The following is a 17,673-nucleotide window of genomic DNA, read 5'->3' on the forward strand; positions in this document are numbered from 1 at the left end:
CTTATTCGGGCGACTCTTTTTGTTTTTCTGGTTTTGTTGCCTCTGTGTAGGCTATTATCCGTTGGGGATTTTGTCATTGATTTTGATTAGCCTCTTCTGTTAGGCATATCATCTTGATGTTCAATGATTGGCCGAACGCCGAATTCCGCTTGGGGAATATTTATTGATATTTTTTATTTTTCTCCTTTTGTAGGGATGCCTCTTGAGTAGGCGACTGGGGATTTGGGGATCTTATGTATCCCAGAGTATTATTTAGGAAGCCTCTGCAGGCTTAGCCTCACTCAGCGCTTGAGTCAGAGAGCTATCTTCCACTGAGGAAGTTTCAAGTCCTTTGACTGAATATTTTGCTTGAATGATCGCGCTTCCATTGGGGATTTTGACGATCTTGCTTTGATAGCTCTCGCTGGGGATTTGTTCCATGAGCTTAAGTTGAGGTTTCTCTGGGGAGTATTATTTCTGCGAGCCTCTCCAGGCTCATTTATTCTGTGAGAGTATTATTTCAGCAAGCCTCTCCAGGCTCAGTTATTCTGAAGGGGGAGTATTGTTTCGGCAAGCCTCTCCAGGCTCAATTATTCTGTACGATGAATTGGTTTTTTGTTCAGCCCGAGAATGCGAGCTGAAACGTCTTTTAGAGAGTATTATTTCGGCAAGCCTCTCCAGGCTTAATTATTCTGTGGGAGTATTATTTCGGCAAGCCTCTCCAGGCTCAATTATTCTGTATGATGCGGAATTTTTGTCTTTTTTTGTCGAATTTTGACTTTTTCTGTATTTTTGCCTTTTTTGTCGTTTTTCGGCTTTTGTTGACTGCTGTCATACACAAGCAATTTTTCTATTTTTTTTTCTATTTTATGCAATTGCCCCATGATAAGGTCTTTGAATGTGCAACTAATGTGCGTGATGCACAAAATGCAAGTTTAATTATTTAATGTTTTTAGAAAAAATGAATGGCTCCCCCTATCCTCTTCTTCTTGGAGGAATTTTGTCATTGACGTGAGGGAGGATTTCTGTTATTGCCAATACGGCTGTTATTCATTTCAGTATGCCCGTATTGAATTGAAAATTTGTTCATAACCCTAATTTTGGTACGGGCGTACTGAACATGATACGGGCGTATTGTTTTTCTGAAGTTTATATTTTTTGTTTTGTTTTTTTTTCAATAAACAGAGAATAAGTGATCTTCCATTACACCTATCATCTGTATGCATGTATGCAGTATGATGCACCTAATTCTATTTGATTCACTTTTCAAAAGAATTAACCGATGCGTTTCTCTGTTTGGATTTTTGCCATTCCTCTAGACGGGCTGTGTGCTGCCGATTTCTGTAACCGAGGAATGATGCATGTTATATTGAGATTTGGTGTCATCAACCAAATGATTTTCCTTTCCTTTAGAAGATGTGTCAACCCTCCTATTGACTACTATATCTCCATGTTTCCACTAGATTATTCAAAAATCGTTTGGGACAAGAGAGAAAAGAAGGAAAGGATATTTTTTTTTCGAAAGTTTGTGTTTTAGAGGGGATTATTTATTTTTTGAAAATGGATTTTGTAAGAATGGCTTGGCCAATGGTAGGCTTAAGTGTTTAGGCTTGTTTGATTAAACACTTATGAAGTTAAGCACGTCTTGGTTATTAACATTTGTGATTTGACAACTTGGATAGCTTTTCTTGAGCCCCTTTGTTGAATTCAGTTGGTGGTACCATCATGGATTTATTCTGTTTTTCGATTGCCCTAACTTTTGCCTAAAACACCCATTTGTGGAGTTTTAGCGGGCTTTTGTTTTTGTTCATTATTTTGTAACCCTAATTTTTGCCTAGGTCACCCTTTTGTGGGATTCCTAGCGGGTCTTTTGCTCTTATTTTTGCGCAGTCCCCTTTTTGGGTTTCCTGCCGAGCTTTTTGTTTTTTAGGATTTTTGTCCTGAATGGATTTCTTTTTATCCATGACGGCACTTATTGAGGCCAAGGAAAGGTGCTCCAAGTTGTCGTGCACACTTCCACATAAAAATGATGCGGGTTTATTGATTATTAAGACGATTTTAACCTCACTTATGTTCATTCAAACAGGGTTAAATAATGTGGTTTAGAATTTTATTGCAAGCAAGAAAAGAAGCAATAAGAAATAATGAAGAATGATTTTATTATAATCATAGTGGAAACATGTGCCCTATCGAGGCTCGGGGGTCGGGCTGTCCCCGAGGAGTAATCTCTAACAGTCATCGAGTTTATACATCCCTATCGGAAGAAGAAAAACACTTGATGACGACAGCCGGCCTTGATATTTGTGAACCAGCCTTCCTAAAGATCTGGCTTAAAGAACGTCGAGGAGGATCTTGATTCCTCTTCGTTCTTTGATCTTTAACAGGGTTGTATCCTAACCCTTGTTTCCCCGGATTATCCTTGATGATGGGTAGCTCCGGAATTCCTTGGGAGTCCTTGCCTAATCCTTGTCCTGGCAAGTATCCGTTCTTGGTGAGCATATGGGCTACCTTCTTCATTTCTCGGGGAAACGTCTCAACATTGGCAATTTCCAATGCTTGGAAGGCGGTTTCCAAAGCTTCCTCTACTGCATCCACATAAGGTATGGTGGATGGCTTGCTGATGAGTATGTCATCTTCAGCTTGTACGGTCACCAGTTTGTCACCCACTATGAACTTGACTTTCTGGTGGAGCGTAGAGGGTACAACTTTCGCATCATGAATCCAAGGTCGGCCGAGGAGACAGCTGTATACGGGAGTAATGTCCATCACTTGGAATTCGTCATTAAAGATAGTGGGTCCAATTTGGATTGGAAGATTGATCTCTCCCACCACTTCTCTTTTAGAACCATCGAAGGCTCGAACGATCATGTTGCTCGGGCGCATTTGGACTCCCTTGATTGCCAATTGCTTGAGCGTTCTTTTTGGCATCACATTCAAGGAAGATCCATTATCTACCAAGACTTTAGCGATGTGATACTCCTTGCACTTTACAGAGATGTGCAAGGGCTTGTTATGATTTGGTCCCCCAGCGGGGATTTCTTCATCGGTGAAGGTGAGGTGATCACTAGCCGTGATGTGACTAACAATCCCCTCAAACTTGTCTTGGGAGATAGTGTGCGACACATATGCCTCGTTCAAGACTTTCGACAGAGCTTGCCGATGCGGTTCGGAACGTAGGATCAATGACAACAGCGTAATCTTTGCTGGCGTCCTATGAAGTTGATCCACGATGGAGTACTCGCTCTGTCGGATAAATTTTAACAGCTCGTCTGTCTCCTCCTCGGATTCTTTTTCCTCGGTTTTCTTTTCTTCTTTTTCTTTATTCTTGGGGGCTTTATCATGAAGATCTTCGGGAGTGTAGATCCTGCCACTCCTAGTCATGCCCCCAAGTCCAGCGATGTTGGAAATATCGCTGTCGGCAGAAGAATGGATGTCGTATATCCATGGCACAGCCTTATTTGATTCGTAGGGAAAAGGCCTTGGAGCGATGATCCTTAACGGTATTGGACCTTCCCCTTTGTTTGTCTTGATTACCAACAACGGAGTTGACGTGTGTTCGCTTGGCGCGGTTGTTGGCTTACACTTAATAACAAATGGCGTGCGATCCATCTTGAACATACGCATCGATTATTTCTTTCTTTTTATTAATGTTTATTAATGATTTATTGGGAGGGATGTATGAAATGCAAACCTAGATCCCTCCATGATCTTTGATAAGAATGCATGATATGAGATGATGGCGATGAATATGCATGCATTGTGTTTATTCAACTAAGCATTATCATGTTTTTAGGATGTCCCTAAGATGATGCATGAAATTGCTTGGTTTGGATAAATAACCCTTTTTTCCTTTTTTTTTGGGTATTTTGTTTTTTGTATTTTTTTTGGGTGAAAAGGGAAACTACCTATATGAATGTGATGAAGGTAGATGTTAACACCATGTAATGGAAGATTCTTATTTCTATTTATTCTTATTTTAAAAGAATAGGAATGTTGTATGTTTAAAGAAATGCAATGTATGCTCATACATTGTCACATAATCAATGCACAAACAATTCACTCATCCACGAACAGTCACGAGCGAATCACGAGGTAGGGGTATCCTGCAGAAAGGTGCATATTCAAGGTGGTTCTAACTGTTCTCACCGGTCTGAGGCCCCCAAGGTGCCCCCATTATAGGGACCCAATTCCTCTCGTCGTAAGCCGATGGAAAGCTCCAACGCACTGTCGGACTCGAGTTCATGGTTATCACCTTGAGTGATGCTTTCCGACAACGGTCTACGGGCACCTATAGACCCATTCGACAACCGGCCGTACTAACATCCACTCCCTATGGCTTACCACTCATGCCCCCGGGTATAGAGGGAACTGTTGTGTGCAAAGGTTTGTGTGCAATTTATATTTCAAACAATTGCAGAAAATTAAACAAACAACAGTTATTAAAGCCAAATAGATAAACATGTTATCATACAAGCAAGGGGTAATGAAGTAATTTTAACTATTTTTTGTTAAAAATAATCTGTCACTAAATGGGACTGACTCTCGAGGCTTCTCCAGTGGAGTCGCCATCTGTCGCCACCGGCCCGAAACGGGCTTTCGGCATTCGCGAAGGATGGTTGGACTCTTTTATTTGTTTAAAAATATGGATTGCTAGAATGACTTATTCTCAAACTGAGACCTTGTCAAACGAGCAATTTTATTAAAAGGCTCACCAATCCATGTTAATCCCAAGCGGGACCCTCCATGGATTAGCGGTTTTCATAAAAAGGAAGGGTTCATGGAGTCGCCACCAATGTTTTACTCAAAACATTGGAAAAAGAAGTTTAAGGCAATCGATTCAAAAATCGACTTCGGCCATGACAACCAGAGTCGGGTAAGGGAGTCGGTTACGCGTGGGGAAGGTGTTAGCACCCCACAGCGCCCCTTTCGGGTTCCCTATGACAGATTATTTAACAATAATAGTGCGAAATTACTAAATTACCCCTATTTATTCTAAGCGATTATAAATTAACTATCTACATGATGACAGTTTAAATATGTACAATCAGAAAGCAGTAAAAGAAGGGATTTTTAGAAAAGAAACCTCTTGAAGCGTGCTTTTTATATATCAAGTAAAACTGGGAAGCTTTTTGGCGTTCCCTCGCTCTACAAGCCCGCTCGCTCCTTCCTAGAAAATTTTAACTATGGAAATCCGGAGGATTTCCCTTCGACTAAGTTCGAATCTCCAAGCTAAATGCTCGGAATTCCAGAACTTCGTCGGATCGACTCCCAGAGAGATTTCTAGGGCAGAACACTGCTCAAAAACCCCAGAATACTCAAGGAGGGAGTCAAAACTCAGTGGAAAAGTGTGAAATGACGTCCCATTGACGTCATATTTATAGGGAAGAGGCTCAATACGGTTTCTGGGGGTCAATACGGTCCGTATTGAAGTTTTGAACTACAATACGGCCGTATTGAATTCAATACGGCCGTATTGAAGTTCAAAAACCTCAATACGGCCGTATTGAAGTTCAGTGCAGCCGTATTGAGTTTAATGCAGCTGTATTGAACTTCAATACGACCGTATTGAGTTCAGTGCGGCCGTATTGTAGTTTAAAATGTTCAATACGGCCGTACTGAACTCTTGGGAGGCCGTATTGGGCTTCATTCCCTCCACTTTCTTATTTTTTGCTACTCTAAGACCTCTAAACCTACAGATAATCATCCTAGGGTCTTCCAGGGTCTTCCAGGAGTCCTTCCGGCTGACTTTCCTTTAGTCTTCGAGAGTCTTCAAGCTTTATTTCCGACCCGGACAATTTTAGGGGTCTACAAAGCTATATACAAAAGAACCATGCCTTCTCTTCAAGATAGGGTGGTCCATATGAAGGGTACCTTGGGCTTAGAAAGCCCATTAGTTTTCAAGCTGTCCAATCTCTCATGTATGCTCCTGACCATAGCTCTAGTAATTAGGCTAAGCGTGGGATCCAGGGCTTAGCGTGAGAGTGAGTTGTGTCTCTGGAAGGTTTACGCTGAGCGTGGGATCCTGGGCTTAGCGTGGGAGCTGAGTTGTGCCTGTAGAAGGCGGAGGCTGAGCGTGAGTTTCTACGCTGAGCATGGAAACTGATGTTGTGTATTTTACTCGTATTTTAGCACTTTAATTCACAAGAATTCATAGCATAATCATGCATATCTTTCATGTTTTTAATAAATTTTTATATCATTTTCCTATTTTATGCTTTTCTTGGTATGTGTTGTGTTTTCTCTGAGCAGGATCAAGATTTAAGAATTAAAGAGGAAATGCTGAGCTACAGGGAAAATCACGGCCGTGATTCTAAATCACGCCCGTGATTCACCAGAGAAAATCACGGCCGTGACTCCCAATCACACCCGTGAACGCCACTGACCCTTCATAGATGTGCTCCAGAGAAGATCACGGTCGTGATTCTCAGTCACGGCCGTGATTCACTTCGCATCGATTTGGTGAATGAATGTGCTCCAGAGAAGATCACGGTCGTGATTCTCAGTCACGGCCGTGATTCACTTCGCGTCCCAGCTTTTTAAGTTTTATGTTTTATTTTTATTTTTGTAATTTTTATCTTGGTAGTTTTACCTTTTTACCCTTTTAGGTTATAAATTAGATGAGGTTAGCCTAGAACAGCACTTTTGGTCTTCGGAGACAGTTTTTTGGTTTTTGACACTTAGAGAAGGTTGGGCGCCTGTGCCATCGACTCTAAGGTTTGCTTTTCTTTTATTCTTCTTTTCTTGGAGAACTACTATGAACTCCTGTGAGTAGTATCCCTTTTTCTGGGATCAGGGCTTAGCCTCTGAGAACCTCTTTATTAATGCATTATTCAGTTTCTTAATTTTATTCCAATTCTTGATCTGTTCTTTTATATTTTATATATGAACTTTAATATTATTGTTTTCATAATAACATTAATTAAGGATGAACTGAGAGGAGAACTTGATTATAATTATGATAAACAATTAATCTTAATTTTCATAATCATAGATAATTAGGGATGAACTGAGAGGAGAACCTAATTATCGGAACCTAAAGGAATAGACTTGAGTGTTAAATCACGAGAGTAGATTTAAGCTTTCGAGGAGCAATAGATTAACAAAGATCTTAACGGGTTTAATTGAACGCAATTACCACGAGAGTAGGGATTAATTTTAATTAAACACGTCCTCGTAGCCTGAGAAGGTGCAAGGATTAAATTAGGTTAAGACTACCTTCAAGATGGAATAGAATTAATTAATGAAAATAATAATTCAATAATGTTGGAACTCTTTGTGCGAACCCTAGATTCCCGGAAATCTCCTTATCTTATCTTAAAGTTTTATCTTATTCATTAATTGCATTACTATCTCTTTTACCATGAAATCTGATCTTATCATATCAAAACAGAAATTCCATCTGTTTTAAAATTCAAATTAAAATACTAGTAATTCTAGGTCAAACACGTAGTCCCTGTGATTCGATATTTATTACTTGACGACAACCGTACACTTGCGGTTTTTCACACAACAAGTTTTTGGCGCCGTTACCGGGGACTGCGTCTCTTGATTTAAATTACAATTATATTAATTCGAATTTAAAAAAAAAAAAAAAAAAATATTTAATAAATAAATAATTTTTTTTTTTTTTAGTGTTTACTTCTCCAATTCAGATTTCACGGGTCACTTTCTTTTTTTTTGCAGTGCCTTAGGATTAATGCAAAAGAGATCTCTACGTCTTGGGAAACCAACACCACTTGATCCTGAGATTGAAAGAACTCTCCTGAGAAGGAAAAGAAACCTTTCTAGAGAATTTGACATGGCTGCACAACGAGATAATTTACCGCTTCGGGATTACTCTGCACCCGTAGCTCGTGGGATACCTGGAGGGGAGATGCGAACTGGAGCTACTGTACCAGCTTCTCTGGTGAATATGCTCAAACAGAACACCTTTGGAGGACTACCATCAGAAGATCCTAATGACCACTTAGAGGGGTTCTTGGAAATCTGTGAGACCCAGCAATTTGATGATGAAGTTTCTGATGGAATGCGACTCCGCTTATTCTCACTCACCTTGAGAGATAAGGCAAAGGTGTGGCTAAGAACAGTGCCTAGAGAAAAGATAGCAACTTGGGAATTATGTGAAAGAGCTTTTCTAGAGAAATTCTTTCCTCCTTCTAAAACTAAAGAATTGAGGAAGAAAATCACTAATTTCCAACAAGGCACTGGAGAAACTATTTATGAAGCATGGGAGCGGTTCAAAGGATATCTTCAAGCATGCCCACAACATGGCTTCAACCGTTGGCTTACCATCCAATTTTTCTTTGAAGGATTGGACCAACAAAGCACCATGATATTAGACTCAGCAGCTGGAGGATCTTTCATGGGGAAACCTATTAATGACTGCATGATTATTTTGGAAAATGTAGCCTCAAATCACAGCCAATACAGTGAAAGAGAAGTCACAGCAAGGAAAGGAACTCCGGGGCGATATGAAGTGAACAATATTGAGTTACTCTTAGCAAAATTTGATACTCTTAATCAAAGATTAGACAAGATGGAAAAAGCTAAGGTTAATTCAGTGGCTACAAATCAAGTATGTGACCTTTGTAGGGAACAAGGGCACACTGCAGTAGATTGTACCTCAATTTTTACTGGAGAAAAAGAAGATACTACTGAACAGGTGGTAGCTTCTCATAATTTCTATGACACTCCTCGAAGAGAGAAGAGTAATCCATATTCCAACACATACAACCCTGGTTGGAAGAATCATCCTAACTTTTCTTGGAAGAATAACCCAGTTCAAGGAACTAGCAATCAGCAACCTAATTTCCGCCCGTCCAATCACTTCATTAATGGGGAAGGAAATCCAGTACAGACACCCTCAATTCAACAAAGTGTTTCAAGATTAGAAAACCTTATGGAGAATTTTATCACTAATCAAAAACAGACCAATGATTCAATGGCAAATTCTATTCAAAACCTTGCTGTCAAGGTTGAGAATATTACTCTCCACAACAAGATGCTGGAAAATCAAATTGCACAGTTGATGCCTAGTTCAAACAATTCTCCAGGTAAGTTCCCAGGTAAAACAGTTGCAAACCCAGCTGAAAATGTTAATGCTGTTACTTTAAGGAGTGGGAAGAAATTAGACAGACCTGTGTCTAATCAAAATGATAATATTGAGATTGATGAAGACGCTTCTCCTATGGTTGAAAAACCTGAAAAGGAGAGATTAGAAAAAGAAAAAGTATCTTCATCAAAGCCTCAAACTGTTTATCACCCCCCAATTCCTTTTCCTCAAAGGTTAGCAAGGACTAAACTTGATAGACAATTTGAAAAATTTTTAAATATGATCAAACAAGTGTATGTAAACATTCCATTTGTAGAAGCTCTACAACAGATGCCTACATATGCTAAATTTCTTAAGGATCTTTTAGCTAACCGAAGGAAATTGGATGATAGAGAGACTGTTACAGTGATCCATCATAATTTGCCCAAAAAACTTAAGGATCCTGGTAGTTTCTCTATACCTTGTCTCATTGAAAATCTAAGGTTTGAAAAAGCCTTATGTGACCTTGGGGCAAGTATCAGTTTAATGCCTTTATCAATTTGCAAGAAATTAGATATGGGAGAATTAAAGCCTACAGCAATGTCAATCCAGTTAGCAGATAGATCTATAAAATATCCCATAGGAATTTTAGAAGATGTTCCAGTTAAGATAGGTAAATTTTTAATTCCGGGAGATTTTGTTGTTTTAGAAATGGAAGAGGACAAACAAATACCAATCATACTAGGTAGACCATTTTTGGCTACAGCAGGCGTGATAGTAGATGTCAAACATGGAAAATTGTCCTTATCCATTAATGATGAAACAATGGAATTTAATATTGCTAAATCTGTTAGACAACCTTCTCTTGAAAATATTTGCTGCAGGGTTGATATATTGCCTAAAGACATGGAGGAAGAAGTCATGAGATCTATTTTGAGGGATCCCTTGGAGAATTTTCTAGTTGGAGGAAAGCACATAGATCTTGAGGGGATTCAACCTAATTATGCTTGCTTGATCGATTCAAGTCCCCCGTGTAAAGAAAAAGATCCTCTAGTAGAAAGTCTTCTTGAGCCTTCAACAGATTGGGGTTAGGAGGATGTACGCATTTCATTAATTTTATTCCAAAAAAAAAAAAAAAAAAAAAAAAAATTTCAGAGTTCCAGAGAGAATCACGACCGTGACTCTAAATCACGGGCGTGATCTTCTCTGGAAAATTTTTTGGAAAACTCCAGAGAGAATCACGACCGTGATTATAAATCACGGGCGTGATCTCCTCTGTTTGAATTTTTGAAAACTCACAAAGAGAATCACGGCCGTGATTTCCAATCACGCCCGTGATTCCCTGCTGAGGCTCAACCGATACAACCCGTGATTTTTGAAATTCCCCTTTCCCTTATATATTTTTCCCCCTCCTTTTACATTCTCACTTCTCTCAAACTTACGAACTCTGCCCATTCTCTCTTTTCTTCTCTCCCAAACCCTAGCTTCTCACTTCTTCTTCCTCTTCTTCCCTCTTCCTCCCACATTCACTCCTTCCGTTCATCCATGGCTCCCAAGCGCACCCGTACCGTTGGTTCGTCCTCCACCGCTTCCGATACCCACAGTTACGAGGAAGAAGCAAGTGAAATTCCGCACCTTCCTCCGAGGTTCTATCGGAACGATGAACAGCGTGAGCGGAACGAGGTATTACGCTTCCGCACTATCCATCCTACCAGGTATCTCGACTTCCCATTTATTCGTAAGTTGGGTTTACGTGCTGATATCAATTTCATGTTAACTAACATTGGGTGGACAACCTTTGCTACCGTGCATAATGATTTTCCACCACAGTGAGATCTTTCTTATTCCTTATTTTACTCTGATGCTTAGGGACAAGCATTCCTTTCTGTTGTGGGTTGGTTGCATATTCATGCATTTTATAATTTTGTCAAAATAATCTATCATGCATTCATTAGCTCTTTGCTTCGGGACAAGCAAATCTTTAAGTTTGGGGTTAGGAGGATGTACGCATTTCATTCATTCATGCAAAGTAAAAAAAAAAATAAAAAAAATAAAAAAAATAAAAAAAATCATGCATATATACATATTCAGTTAATCCCAGCTTGAATTTGTGTTTGAAAAGTAAATATTTTTAATGGAATTGTTCGTCTTTGAAAACACTGAATGTGATGAATTGAATCTTGAAGTCTCAGAACAAAAGGTTGAAAAATTAGCTGGTTTTGTGGCTAGCACTTGGTTCTTAGTATTGAGACTTGAAATGATCGAGAATTATAAAAATAGTCTCTTGAAGATAAATTCTTTTTAATTCGTGCTTAAAAGCTTTTGGAGGGTAATAAAAAAAAAAAAAAAAAAAATCACCTAGCACCCCTTTGAGGTCATAGGTTAGAGGGAGAATATTCTTAACCTTAGAAAACTAAGGGAACTAATTAGCTACTGGGGAATTGTTTAGTAAAATAGCTAGACCCCCTTTGAGGCTATGTGTTCTTGAAATTATCATCCTCTCTACACTGATTGGCTACTGGGGAAATGTTTTAGGTGAGACAAAAACAAAAATAAAAATATTACCCCTATTTGTGTCATAAGCATTGAAAAATTATTTCTGTTAAATTATCTTCGTTTGACTAATGAGCTTTACAAGATTTGACATCATGAAACTCTTAGAAACTAAGAGTTGGCGCTAGTAATGAAAGATTAAGATTCTAATTGGACCTTGTGAGACTAAGAGTGAAGATTTTAAATGCTCAGTTAATTCTTGATGATTTTTTTTTTTTTCAAAGTGCTAATTATTGTTTGAGGACAAACAAAAGTTCAAGTTTGGGGTTATTTGATGTTGTGTATTTTACTCGTATTTTAGCACTTTAATTCACAAGAATTCATAGCATAATCATGCATATCTTTCATGTTTTTAATAAATTTTTATATCATTTTCCTATTTTATGCTTTTCTTGGTATGTGTTGTGTTTTCTCTGAGCAGGATCAAGATTTAAGAATTAAAGAGGAAATGCTGAGCTACAGGGAAAATCACGGCCGTGATTCTAAATCACGCCCGTGATTCACCAGAGAAAATCACGGCCGTGACTCCCAATCACACCCGTGAACGCCACTGACCCTTCATAGATGTGCTCCAGAGAAGATCACGGTCGTGATTCTCAGTCACGGCCGTGATTCACTTCGCGTCGATTTGGTGAATGAATGTGCTCCAGAGAAGATCACGGTCGTGATTCTCAGTCACGGCCGTGATTCACTTCGCGTCCCAGCTTTTTAAGTTTTATGTTTTATTTTTATTTTTGTAATTTTTATCTTGGTAGTTTTACCTTTTTACCCTTTTAGGTTATAAATTAGATGAGGTTAGCCTAGAACAACACTTTTGGTCTTCGGAGACAGTTTTTTGGTTTTTGACACTTAGAGAAGGTTGGGCGCCTGTGCCATCGACTCTAAGGTTTGCTTTTCTTTTATTCTTCTTTTCTTGGAGAACTACTATGAACTCCTGTGAGTAGTATCCCTTTTTCTGGGATCAGGGCTTAGCCTCTGAGAACCTCTTTATTAATGCATTATTCAGTTTCTTAATTTTATTCCAATTCTTGATCTGTTCTTTTATATTTTATATATGAACTTTAATATTATTGTTTTCATAATAACATTAATTAAGGATGAACTGAGAGGAGAACTTGATTATAATTATGATAAACAATTAATCTTAATTTTCATAATCATAGATAATTAGGGATGAACTGAGAGGAGAACCTAATTATCGGAACCTAAAGGAATAGACTTGAGTGTTAAATCACGAGAGTAGATTTAAGCTTTCGAGGAGCAATAGATTAACAAAGATCTTAACGGGTTTAATTGAACGCAATTACCACGAGAGTAGGGATTAATTTTAATTAAACACGTCCTCGTAGCCTGAGAAGGTGCAAGGATTAAATTAGGTTAAGACTACCTTCAAGATGGAATAGAATTAATTAATGAAAATAATAATTCAATAATGTTGGAACTCTTTGTGCGAACCCTAGATTCCCGGAAATCTCCTTATCTTATCTTAAAGTTTTATCTTATTCATTAATTGCATTACTATCTCTTTTACCATGAAATCTGATCTTATCATATCAAAACAGAAATTCCATCTGTTTTAAAATTCAAATTAAAATACTAGTAATTCTAGGTCAAACACGTAGTCCCTGTGATTCGATATTTATTACTTGACGACAACCGTACACTTGCGGTTTTTCACACAACAGAAACTTAGCTTGATAAGTTTCTTTTCCAAATGAGTTGGTTGTTTGCTTGATGAATAACTTATATGTCTAAAGCTTGTTGTTTGAGTTGTATTATTGTTATATGACGATGAATAAGTTGTAGAGATGTTGTATGATAAGGAACTTTAGGTGTTGAATGTTGATAAGTTGTATGTTGGTAAAGGTATTGTGGAGTTGTATAGTGTGTTGGGATATTATATGAACATTATGTGTTGAACATGTTATGTGTGGTTGCATTTGTTTATATGTTATATGTTGTGTGTTGACTATGTATAAATGTTGTGAAATATGATGAGATGATTTAGTTGAGAGTTGTGAAGCGCATGATGATTGAGTTGTGAAATGTTGAGATGCATGTTGAACACAGTGCTGTAAACGAGTTGTGAAGTTAAGTAGCTATATAGAGATGATATATGAGTTGAAAAGTTATGTGTTGTTTGAGTTATGTGCTGAAAAATATAATGAGCAGTTGTGTTGTTATTTCAAGTTGTTGAGCTGAACAGTGCTGTTGAGCTGTGTGTTGATTGAGCTGTGATGATGAGTTGTTGATCACTAGGACTAGGGGAGATGTTTTCAATGTTGCTCATCCCATTGTGGGGATCAAGATAGTTGTGGTGCTTTGAGAGCCCAATTTGTTAAAAGAAAACCTTCCTCGGGAAGTTGTCTCTTGGAGTGGATGATGTGTTGTTCTCCCCTAGGACTTAGTTGGTCCCGAGTGTGGGCAAGGTCGAGGCACACGTATATGAAGCGATCGCGATATAGGGGCCAGGTCGAGTTATACTGATTAAAAACGGCCAATTCGAGTAAAGTACAAAGTCGGGAACTTAGTTCCTAACCAAGTATCGAAGGGTTGTAGTATTTGAAGGATAGTCAGTAGGCTAATCCCATAGGTGACTTAGTTGAGCTAGCTAATGCCGTGGTAGGCCTAAACTCAGTTGTCCTATCCTGACATAGTACTATACTTCCTTGTTTAAGTGACAAAGTTTAAGAAACCATTATCGTGTTGTGGATTGTTATCCAAATTTGTTGTTTACCTAGCAAGCCCAAAAAGGTTCTGTGTTGTCAGTTTGGTAGGACCTAGCCACTTAAACTACTCACTCTGTGTTGTAGGAGATCTCCAAGTTGAAATACGTGACGACGTATATGTGTTGATGAGTTGAACATGGGTTGATGTGAAGATAAAGTGTTGTTATGTGATGATAATGTGTGGTTATGTGATGATGTGTTGTAAGTTGTAGAAAACATGAGTAATAAAAGAGTTGTTTGTAGTTTTGCGTTGAATGTGATGATGATGAACCATAAGTGGCTGTGCTGTATATATATATACTATGTGTTGTTTATTTTACCTAGCTTACCCTTGCATGTTTCCATGTGGTTTAGACTGCGATGATCATACATTGTATGGGAGCAGGGCAGGGATAGGCTGACATGTTGAAGATGGAGGCCACCTAGTGGCAGGAGCTGGAGATGTTTATATTTTGTAGACTATCCTTAGGGGTAGAATATCTTGTAGTTAGTTGTAATATATATATATATTTATAGCATGTCGGGCCATCTGTGTGGTATATATGTTTATATTTTTGTACATTACTATTTCAGTATATGTATATGCGTAGTTAGTTGTGTGTTGCGCAGTGTGACGACCATGGTGGGTCGTTACCTTATTAGACCATTGTAGTTGACGATATTACACTTGTAACAACCCAGTTTTCATACTTTTTATGGAGGGATATTTAGTAATTTTTATAAAATTTATTAAGGGTGATTTAGTAGCCCAGAACGGGCCGTTCCCAAACTGGAACGGGCCATTCCAAATTACTAAAAAGACCTATTTTTGGTGGCCTAGAACGGGTCATTCCCAAACTGGAATAGACAGTTCCAAACTACTAAAAAGGCCTATAACCCTATTTGGGAATGACCCGTTCTGGTTTTAAGAACGGGCCATTCCAAACATGGCCATTCCAAATGTGAATTTTACATATGATGAAAGGATGACCTAGAACAGGACGTTCGAGATTCAAAACGGGCCGTTCTGGCCACATCTGACATCTATAAATAGCAGGATTGGCCCCCAATCCCTTTCCTAATGCATGCTTATAGGAATAGGCAAAATATGAATGTTTTCTATTTTGCTTTCTGATTATTCTGTTGTGTTTCTTGTTGGATGTGATGTATGAATATGTGATTAGTTTTGAAAATAAGAAAGTTTTGATATGAATTAGAGTGCTCTGTGGGTTCTTATGGGAAACCCTATGAAGTAAAATTAGAAATATAATCTTTGGATGATTTTGAGGCAATATATGTAAAATTGATGATGGCTTAATGTTTTGGATAATTTCTTGGTATGATTTATGTACTATTTTGACATATATGACTACGAGAAGTTCCTTGTATGAGATTATGTGAATATGATGTGAGAATGTAAAAGGTGAACATATGATCTGTGATATGATATTATGAAATAATGTGACATGAGATATGATGAGATGTTATAAGTGAAATGTTGAGTTAATGAAATCGTGAATGTGTGACATGCATCATGTGCATATATGATTTATTCCAGGTGTGCCGCTTAGGCCGCATACCAGTGATGTAACAAGCTATGTGATGAAATGATTTATTCTAGGTGTGCTGCTTAGGCCACATACTAGTGATGTAACAAGCTATGTGATGAAATGATTTATTCCAGGTGTGCCGCTTAGACCGCATACCAGTGATGTAACAAGCTATGTGATGAAATGATTTGTTCTAGGTATGCCGCTTAGGCTGCATACCAGTGATGTAACAAGCTATTCTTGGAGTACCTTGGGTCACCAGTGATGAAATGATGAGAAATGTGAAGCTTCCGTATGGCGCCACATGCATGCATTTGTGAGTCGATTCCATGACATCATTGCATGATAAATGAGTGTGTATGTGATATTGATTGTGTATGTGTATTGTTTACATGTGATTTGTGCTTGTAACTTATGTTTGTTGTGTGTGTGTGTTATCTAACATTTATTTCTACACCTGAACCTAAGTAAGATGTTTCTCACTCCCTTGTTGTTCTTTGTATATGGTTAAATTGTGTTGCAGGTGATCATCAACATGAGGATGTTGGTGATGAGGCTTAGGCTTCAGTTAGGCATGCTCTGATAGGATATGTGACATTGGGGCTTAGTTAGGATTAGCATTGGAGTTTCATTACTGTTATTGTGTTTCGGAAAGATTAATGTTTTATTTTGTCATCATTTCTGCATTGAACTACGATTTTGTGAAATATGAATGTGAACTCTCTATCGATGTGTTTTGAAACCTTATTTTTAAGAAAGTTTTATTTACTTAGGAATGTACTTTATATTTATTGTGTATTATGTATGTGGAGTAGAGGGTGTCACATTTAGTGGTAGCAGAGCAGGTCGATCCAATCGGCCGTGAGTTATGAGTCTACTATGCTTGTTTGGTAGATGAATGATGGAATGAATTGATTGTGAAACTTATTGATATGCTAGTGTGATGATTGATTATGTTTGGTTTTTATTTAATTATGTGTATTGTTTTCTTAGAATTTGGCTTATAGACATGATATTGCTTAGATGATACTATTTGTGATTTCTTTTCTTCATTCTCATGATTACTTGTTTGTTTTGATACTTCTTGCTTATGTAAGAAGTAGTAGTGGAGGAAGCATCGTTCGAATCAACTAGAAACTATTGGAACCTTGGATGTGGGTGAGACATTGATTTGTCTAGTGTATTAAGAGTTTATAATTGATGGAGTTTCTAAAATCTATAGCTATAGCGATTGAATCCAAGGATGTTTTATGTTGAGGATTGGAGTTTTGGTATCCTTGATGAGAGATTGAAATGATTCGTAATTTCCTTGAGTGTTGGTGCTTGCATATTAACCTTTTATGGTTTAGGTAGCATGTGAGTTTTATTTTCTAAGTCTTTTGTGCTAAATATGTGAGTTGCTTTGGTGGGAAGCTTGGATATGAGTTTGAGGTGGAAAGGAGTGAGTTTGGAAGGGTTGAGGTATTTTCGTGGCCTTAGATGTTGATACACTATTATTGTCTGGTGTAGAAGATGTTTTCATTGTAGTTTTGTTGTGCCAGTATGAGTACCGTATTGATAGAATTAGATTTTATAGTCTTCAGGAAAGTTGAAGCCTTGGATGTTATTTTTCCAATGGAGCTAGAATCAGGTAAAATGGAGGTCTAGAACTCCAGTTATAACTGCTTTGGTGATCAGAGGTCTAGCTGTAAGCGCTGAATATATCTGTTGTGGTTTTTGAATTTTTAGCTAAGTAGATGATCTTTTTAGAATTTCATACTTTCACAAGAGTTGTAGATTATTCTCTTAGATTTCTTTTGAGATAAGTTTGAGATCATTTGGATGAGTACAACTCTTTGTGTATCATTTTCCT

General features: G+C 38.0%; 1 non-coding gene across 1 annotated transcript; it reads right to left on the bottom strand.

The window, feature by feature from the left end:
* Positions 1-8,146: 8,146 nt before the first annotated feature.
* LOC145952953 (small nucleolar RNA R71) lies at positions 8,147-8,253 on the bottom strand. The gene has a single exon (XR_014430458.1). It is a non-coding gene; the product is annotated as a small nucleolar RNA R71 (small nucleolar RNA).
* Between the last annotated feature and the right edge of the window lie 9,420 nt (positions 8,254-17,673).

This window comes from Cajanus cajan, chromosome 10, assembly GCF_000230855.2.
Source record: "Cajanus cajan strain Asha chromosome 10, NIPB_CcT2T_4, whole genome shotgun sequence".
Lineage (NCBI taxonomy): Eukaryota > Viridiplantae > Streptophyta > Magnoliopsida > Fabales > Fabaceae > Cajanus > Cajanus cajan.